This window comes from Rhipicephalus microplus, unplaced genomic scaffold, assembly GCF_043290135.1.
Source record: "Rhipicephalus microplus isolate Deutch F79 unplaced genomic scaffold, USDA_Rmic scaffold_396, whole genome shotgun sequence".
NCBI classification, from domain to species: domain Eukaryota; kingdom Metazoa; phylum Arthropoda; class Arachnida; order Ixodida; family Ixodidae; genus Rhipicephalus; species Rhipicephalus microplus.
In genome coordinates this window covers 47501-56387 of record NW_027464960.1, presented here as the reverse complement: position 1 = coordinate 56387, position 8887 = coordinate 47501, and the positions used below count along the sequence as shown (strand labels likewise).

Below are 8887 nucleotides of genomic sequence, written 5' to 3'. Positions count from 1 at the left end.
ACTCACTCGATCGCCATGTCTGTTTGCCACAGTTTTCCCGGTGGTGCCGCACCCGGGCTCGCCCCGGCAGACGCGTTTTTTTTTTCCTTCGCCCCGGCAGACGTGGTTCCCCCCCCCCCCTCCGTCTTTCTTTTTGTTTTTTTTTTTCGCCGCGGCTGAAGTGGATTTTTCGGTGCCTCGACGCCCCGGTAGTCGCGGTTTTTCCGTTTCCGCACGGCCCCGGCTGACGCTGCTCGGTCACAGTCGCCTTTTGTGAGGATTGCAGACTTCTTGAGCGCGGGTGTTTTTTTTTTGTTGTTGTTGTTGTTTTATTACGCATTCGCTCCAGCAGACGCTGTTTAGACTTTTTGTTTCCTCTTTTATCCTGCGACGAGGTGACGAGGTTTATTCGGTGCCCCGCCGCCCCGGCTGAAGTGATTTTTCCTGTCCCGTGCCGCCCCGGCTGACGCGGTTGGGACTTCGCGTTTGTTCGGCCGCCACGGGTTTTGGCGCACTCGCTCGGTTGCTTGTTGTTGCCACTTGTTGCGAACCCAGGTTTCTTGAGCGAGCGCGGGCGTTTTTCTTCCTTTCTTTCTTTGTTCTATGTGTTAGCGAATCGGCCTTTAATATCACACGAGGACTCACAACCAACAATTTTCAGTTTGAAGTGTAAAAAATCTGCAGGTGTTGACGTAACTGACTTGCCCCGTACCCTTGAGTACATCCATGAAGTTCTCGTAGTACTACTAAATCGCATTATTCCAAGTGGAGAAATTCCCATAAACTTGCAAACCTCTACACGAAAATCGGTGCGCGTGATAAAGTTGAAAATTATCGTCCGATATCAAATGTGCCTTCTATAACACAAATTCTAGGAAAAAAAAAAAAAAAACACTTGTTCGCCGTTTTCTGCGCCGTGACTGGCAGCACTCCGGCGAAGCGAAACGGGGTCGATTCGAGCACGATATCGGCGTCTTTCGACGTGCTCGCCGGCGACCGTCGCACGAGTACGTCGCACGAGCGCGTCTGCCGGGGCGCCGTTTGCGAAGCCGACGCAAAAGTGGGAACCGCCGCTCGGATGATCGCCGCTTTCGGCAGAGTGAGTGTTGGCACTCCGGGGAAGCGAAACAGCGTGAATGCGCCCACGAAATCGGCGTATTTTGAAGTGCCCGCCGGCGACCGTCGCACGAGTACGGTAAACCGCGTCAGCCGGGGCGTAGTTCGGGACGCCGACGAAAAAGTGGGAAGCGCAACTCGGATCTTCGCCGTTTTTGCAGGAGTGAGTGGCGGCCCTCCTGCGAGACCAAGAAGCATCGATTCGTGCACGAATTCGGCGCCTTTCGACGTGATCGCCGGCGACCGTCGCTCGAGTAGGGCAAACCGCGTCTGCCGGGGCGGGCTTCGGGACGCCGATGCGAAAGTGGGAAACGCTGCTCGGATGTTCGCCGTTTTTGGCCGAGTGAGTGCTGGCACTCGGGCGAAGCCAAACGGGGCCGATTACGGCACGATATCGGCGTCTTTCGACGTGCCCGGCGGCGACCGTCGCACGAGTACGGTAAACCGCGTCAGCCCGGGCGGAGTTCGGGACGCCGATGCGAAAGTGGAGAACGCCGCTCGGATCTTCGCCGTTTTTGGAGGAGTGAGTGGCGGCACTCCGGAGAAGCCAAGGAGCGCCAATTAGCGCACGATATCGGCGTCTTTCGACGCGCTCGCCGGCGACCGTCGAACGAGTAGGGCAAACCGCGTCTGCCGGGGCGGGGTTTACGACGCCGACGCAAAAGTGGGAACCGCCGCTCGGATGTTGGCCGTTTTTGGCAGAGTGAGTGCTGGCACACCGGCGACGCGAAAGAGCGCGAAAGCGCCCACGAAAGTGGCGTATTTGGACGTGCTTGACGGCGACCGCTGCAGGAGTACGAAAAACCACGTCAGCCGGGGCGAGCGACCCACGGCGGTCTGGGTGCTTATCGCTGCTATTATAGGGGCACCCCGGCAGACGCAGAAAAAAAAAATTTTTTTTCGACCTTCTTTTTTGCTGGTCGAGCTCGGGTAACCCAGGTCGCAATGGGAGCCGCGCACGAAAGCGGCGTCGCGAGACGCGTTCGCGGTCGCTAGTCGCACGAGCTCGGCAACCGCGTCAGCCGGCGCGGAGTTCGGGATGCCGACGGCTAAGTGGGTACCGCTGCTCGGATGTTCGCCGTTTTTGGCCGAGTGAGTGCTGGCACTCCGGCGAAGCGAAACGGGGCCGATTCGGGCACGATATCGGCGTATTTCGACGTGCTCGCCGGCGACCGTCGCACGAGTACGGCAAAGCGCGTCTGCCAGGGCGAGGTTTGCGATGCCGACGAAAAAGTGGGAAGCGCCGCTCGGATCTTCGCCGTTTTTGCAGGAGTGAGTGGCGGCCCTCCTGCGAGACCAAGAAGCATCGACTCGCGCACGATATCGGTGTCTTTCGACGTGCCCGCCGGCCACCGCCGCACGAGTACGGCAAACCGCGTATGCGGGGGCGGGGTTGGCGACGCCGACGCAAAAGTGGGAACCGCCACTAGGATGTTCGCCGTTTTTGGCAGAGTGAGTGCTGGCACACCGGCGACGCGAAAGAGCGCGAAAGCGCCCACGAAAGTGGCGTATTTGGACGTGCTTGACGGCGACCGCTGCAGGAGTACGAAAAACCACGTCAGCCGGGGCGAGCGACCCACGGCGGTCTGGGTGCTTATCGCTGCTATTATAGGGGCACCCCGGCAGACGCAGAAAAAAAAAATTTTTTTTCGACCTTCTTTTTTGCTGGTCGAGCTCGGGTAACCCAGGTCGCAATGGGAGCCGCGCACGAAAGCGGCGTCGCGAGACGCGTTCGCGGTCGCTAGTCGCACGAGCTCGGCAACCGCGTCAGCCGGCGCGGAGTTCGGGATGCCGACGGCTAAGTGGGTACCGCTGCTCGGATGTTCGCCGTTTTTGGCCGAGTGAGTGCTGGCACTCCGGCGAAGCGAAACGGGGCCGATTCGGGCACGATATCGGCGTATTTCGACGTGCTCGCCGGCGACCGTCGCACGAGTACGGCAAAGCGCGTCTGCCGGGGCGAGGTTTGCGATGCCGACGAAAAAGTGGGAAGCGCCGCTCGGATCTTCGCCGTTTTTGCAGGAGTGAGTGGCGGCCCTCCTGCGAGACCAAGAAGCATCGACTCGCGCACGATATCGGTGTCTTTCGACGTGCCCGCCGGCCACCGCCGCACGAGTACGGCAAACCGCGTATGCCGGGGCGGGGTTGGCGACGCCGACGCAAAAGTGGGAACCGCCACTAGGATGTTCGCCGTTTTTGGCAGAGTGAGTGCTGGCACTCCGGCGAAGCGAAAGAGCGCGAATGCGCCCACGAAAGTGGCGTGTTTGGACGTGCTTGACGACGACCACCGCAGGAAAACGAAAAACCACGTCAGCCGGGGCGAGCGACCCATGGCGGTCTGGGTGCTTATCGCTGCTATTATAGGGGCACCCCGGCAGACGCAAAAAAAAAAAAATTTTTTTTCGACATTCTTTCTTGCTCGTCGACCTCGGGTGACCCAGGTCGCAGTGGGAGCCGCGCACGAAAGCGGCGTCGCGAGACGGCTTCGCGGTCGCTAGTCGCACGAGCTCGGCAACCGCGTCTGCCGGGGCGGAGTTCGGGACGCCGACGGCTAAGTGGGAACCGCCGCTCGGATGTTCGCCGTTTGTGGCCGAGTGAGTGCTGGCACTCCGGCGAAGCCAAACGGGGCCGATTCCGGCACGATATCGGCGTCTTTCTACGTGCTCGCCGGCGACCGTCGCACGAGTACGGCAAAGTGCGTCTGCCGGGGCGGGGTTTGCGACGCGTACGCAATAGTGAGAACCGTCGCTCGGATGTTCGTCGTCTTTCGCCGAGCCAGTGCTGGCACTCCGGCGAAGCCGAACGGAGCCGATTCGGGCACGATATCGGCGTCTTTCCACGTGCTCGCCGGCGACCGTCGCACGAGTACGGTAAACCGCGTCAGCCGGGGCGGAGTTCGGGACGCCGATGCGAAAGTGGGAAGCGCCGCTCGGATCTTCGCCGTTTTTGTAGGAGTCAGTGGCGGCACTCCGGTGAAGCCAAGGTGCGCCAATTCGCGCACGATATCGGCGTCTTTCGACGTGCCCGCCGGCCACCGTCGCACGAGTACGGCAAACCTCGTCTGCCGGGGCGGGGTTTGCGACGCCGACGCAAAAGTGGGAACCGCCGCTCGGATGTTCGCCGTTTTTGGCAGAGTGAGTGCTGGCACTCCGGCGAAGCGAAAGAGCGTGAATGCGCCCACGAAAGTAGCGTATTTGGACGTGCTTGACGGCGACCGCCGCAGGAGTACGAAAAACCACGTCAGCCGGGGCGAGCGACCCACGGCGGTCTGGGTGCTTATCGCTGCTATTATAGGGGCACCCCGGCAGACGCAGAAAGAAAAAAAAAAAAATGGGGACATGGCGTGCGTCACCGTGCGGCTTCGCAGCGTTGCCGAAGTCGCCGAGCCCTTCGACTGAGCCGAACGGCGGACAGGGAACGTTGGTCGGCCGTTCTAACCTGTCGGTGCCACGCCGAGACGTCGTTAAGGAAAACCGCGTCGTGGGCCTCTACGACGCCGTCGAGTCGTTGTACGTTTGGTGTCCAGCGTGTCGGCGGCGAGTAGCGGACACGTCGTTCACGACTTCGGTCTTTCGCAGTCGACGCGAACTTGCGGAGAGTCGTGGTGCCTCACGTTTTCGGCAGAAACCGCGGCGGAATTTTCCCGTGCGTGCGCGCACGACCTCGGTGCTGTGCCGTCAGCGTAGTGTTGCACAAACTCGTGGCCTACCCAAGGTGCGGTACGTTTGCGGCCGTATCCTCGGTGGGAATTTCGTGAGTAGGGTCGCAAATTCTACGACCTCGGCGGGTTTGAGAGCGACGTAGACTTGTGGCACGCTCAACGTGCCACACGTTTCGGGGCACACCCGCGGTGAAATTTTCTCGAGTACGCTCGTATTAGTGCCCAAGGAGGTCTGGGTACTTATCGCTGCTATTATGTGGGGGTTCTCGTGAGCGGCGTACGCGAAAGCGACCGGGTGTCTGATATGCGGCGGGCTTCGGCCTCGTCAAGCGTGTCCTCGGGTCTGCTCCAGGGGAATCCACGGCAGTCGTCTGCAGCCTCATCCGCTTGATGCGTTAGGGGCTGGTTGTCGGACGGTGCCGTTTTACCACGATATCGAGGTGTGTTCCGTGTCGTCCTCGGGCGATTCAGATGCGAAAGCGCCGAAGACGCGGGCGTGACCCGTCGTCTGGCGGCTTTGCAGTCTCGGCTCCGTTGCTAGTTCCGGCCGGTCCACCGACAGTGCAGCGGGCTTGGGCAACCCGCACGGCGCGACCGAGTCGATGCAACGAAAAAGAGCGAGCATGAACGTGCTTCTTGCCGCACGGCTCCCACTCGTCTTTCGGGAAGGTTGTGCCGTAGCGAGCTCGAACGCCGTCATCTCGGAGTGCAAAATAAGCGTGTTGGGGCGCCTGAAGGTGGCCTCCGCCGCACACAGACTGCGTCCGGCCCGCCGAAGGCGAGGACGGACGCGCAGTCGAACGATTACCTGGTTGATCCTGCCAGTAATCATATGCTTGTCTCAAAGATTAAGCCATGCATGTCTAAGTACATGCCGAAATAAGGCGAAACCGCGAATGGCTCATTAAATCAGTTATGGTTCCTTAGATCGTTTCTTCCTACTTGGATAACTGTGGCAATTCTAGAGCTAATACATGCAGTGAGCCTGGAGCCCTTTGGGTAACGGGTGCTTTTATTAGACCAAGATCGATCGGGTTTCGGCCCGTATTGTGTGGTGACTCTGGATAACTTTGTGCTGATCGCATGGCCACGAGCCGGCGACGTTTCTTTCAAGTGTCTGCCTTATCAACTTTCGATGGTAGGTTACTTGCTTACCATGGTTGTTACGGGTAACGGAGAATCAGGGTTCGATTCCGGAGAGGGAGCCTGAGAAACGGCTACCACATCCAAGGAAGGCAGCAGGCGCGCAAATTACCCACTCCCGGCACGGGGAGGTAGTGACGAAAAATAACAATACGGGACTCTTTTGAGGCCCCGTAATTGAAATGAGTACACTCTAAATCCTTTAACGAGGATCAATTGGAGGGCAAGTCTGGTGCCAGCAGCCGCGGTAATTCCAGCTCCAATAGCGTATACTAAAGCTGCTGCGGTTAAAAAGCTCGTAGTTGGATCTCAGTTCCAGACGAGTAGTGCATCTACCCGATGCGACGGCTCGGACTGAACATCATGCCGGTTCTTTCTTGGTGCACTTCATTGTGTGCCTCGAGATGGCCGGTGCTTTTACTTTGAAAAAATTAGAGTGCTCAACGCAGGCGAGTCGCCTGAATAAACTTGCATGGAATAATAGAACAAGACCTCGTTTCTGTTCTGTTGGTTTTTGGAATACGAGGTAATGATTAAGAGGGACGGACGGGGGCATTCGTATTGCGGCGCTAGAGGTGAAATTCTTGGACCGTCGCAAGACGAACTACTGCGAAAGCATTTGCCAAGAATGTTTTCATTGATCAAGAACGAAAGTCAGAGGTTCGAAGGCGATCAGATACCGCCCTAGTTCTGACCATAAACGATGCCAACCAGCGATCCGCCTGAGTTACTCAAATGACTCGGCGGGCAGCTTCCGGGAAACCAAAGTATTTGGGTTCCGGGGGAAGTATGGTTGCAAAGCTGAAACTTAAAGGAATTGACGGAAGGGCACCACCAGGAGTGGAGCCTGCGGCTTAATTTGACTCAACACGGGAAAACTTACCCGGCCCGGACACTGGGAGGATTGACAGATTGAGAGCTCTTTCTTGATTCGGTGGATGGTGGTGCATGGCCGTTCTTAGTTGGTGAAGCGATTTGTCTGGTTAATTCCGATAACGAACGAGACTCTAGCCTATTAAATAGGTGCGGGGTTCCCAGCACCTTACAACCTTCTTAGAGGGACAAGCGGCTCCTAGCCGCACGAAACAGAGCAATAACAGGTCTGTGATGCCCTTAGATGTCCGGGGCCGCACGCGCGCTACACTGAAGGAAGCAGCGTGTCTTTATCCCTGTCTGAAAAGACTGGGTAACCCGTGGAACTTCTTTCGTGATTGGGATAGGGGCTTGCAATTGTTCCCCTTGAACGAGGAATTCCCAGTAAGCGCGAGTCATAAGCTCGCGTTGATTACGTCCCTGCCCTTTGTACACACCGCCCGTCGCTACTACCGATTGAATGATTTAGTGAGGTCTTCGGACCGATGTCCGGCGCGGCCTTTCGGTTGCGCCGGTCTGTTGGAAAGATGACCAAACTTGATCATTTAGAGGAAGTAAAAGTCGTAACAAGGTTTCCGTAGGTGAACCTGCGGAAGGATCATTAACGGATTGTGAAGGGTGAGCGCCTCAGCTGCGTCTGCGCCCGACACTTTCTGCCGCTGACCCCGTTTGGACGCGGGGTCGGCTTTTCCCCACGGGGCTGCCTGAATGTGGAGCGGCACCCCGTGACAAATTGTTGCGCCCAGCGGACGCCAACACCGCGACCTTGGACGGTCGGCCAGGTGGCGGACGCGGGTACAAACGGCGCAACGCACTCATAGGTCGGCTTTCGACCCGCCACTGCACCGTGGCTCGAAGCGCTCGAAATGCGCGACCCGACCGCTGCGGGACCGCCTAGTACTGTAAACAGGAGCGGCGGAGCGCGAACGGCGAGTCGTGGTTACGTCGGTAGAAGGCGAGGCTGCGCGTTCCCGAAACGCCAGCCGAGTGCCCTCCCGACCGTTCGAGCGTGCAAGAACGAGACCCGACAATCGCGCGGCGACTGCCAAGTACGAGAGGAACGGCACAAGCGTCGGCGGTCGGTCAAGGAACTGGCGATGTGACGGGTCCGCTGTGCACCAGTGCATACCGTCCCGCCGTCCGCGGCAAGCGCCTCCGCGTCCTCGGGTGACGGAGGCTGCCGGTCGGTTCTTGCAGGCGAGGGATCTCGCTGGCACCGGTTCGCGTTGACGCGCGGCCGGTCATGGCACGGCGATGCGACGGCCGAGGTGCGCAGTACTCGATGGAGGAACCGCACGCTCCGATGACCGTCCCGCCCTCCGCGGCGTATGCGTACCGACCGTAATGGTTGCAGCAGCGCCGGCCGGCTTTTGAATTCGCCACACGAAACACGGTGCGAGATCGCGGTTAGGGGAGCGTCGACGTTGCCAGGCGTTTTGCTTGCTGCCGAGGGAAAGGCGGCACGGCCACGTCGCGCTCGTCGCGATTAGCGGGTCTGCGCGCTTTGGGAAGGTGCCGCAACGACTTGCCGAAAGAGGAAGCACGGAAGAACGAGGGACTTGGACGTCCCGACAATTGAACGCACTTGCGGCCAGGCCCTTGCTGGCTTCGTTCTTCCGCCTCGAGTAGGCTCGTACGCGGCTCCGGCGCCGAAAGTGGTCCTTGGCACCGACTTCGGTGGACGTGGGAAGTGCCGCGCAAGTACGGCGCGCCTGGCTCCACCTGTTGGCTAAAGTAGGCAGCCGGATCGGCATTTTGGTGTGCGGTGGCAAACCGTGGATGCGAAAAAAGCTTGTGCGATTTCGTGGAACAAAAAGCGGGGGTCCCCCTTTTTATGCGGAGGAGACCGACCCGCCTGCCGTGGTGAACCGCGACGCCACGGTAAAAACGGGAGAGGCTTGTCGATGGGACCGTGCATCCCGCGCTCCACGGAGGCCGGGAGGCGGCCGCCCGAGGAAATGTGTAGCCGTCGAGGCCCGCATCTGCGTGCACTCTTATCCAAATGGGTGTACCGCAGGCATTTTCTGGTTAGGCGGGCCAATGAGAGCGAGCACACAACGATACCTACGGGTCCGGCTTGGAGAACCGGCTTCGACGCCTCCCGAGTATTTATAGAGG

At 59.2% G+C, this 8887-nt stretch overlaps 1 non-coding gene across 1 annotated transcript; it reads left to right on the top strand.

The window, feature by feature from the left end:
* The first annotated feature begins 5558 nt into the window (after window positions 1-5558).
* LOC142794292 (small subunit ribosomal RNA) lies at window positions 5559-7373 on the top strand. Its single transcript, XR_012892228.1, has one exon. It is a non-coding gene; the product is annotated as a small subunit ribosomal RNA (ribosomal RNA).
* The last annotated feature ends 1514 nt before the right edge of the window (window positions 7374-8887 follow it).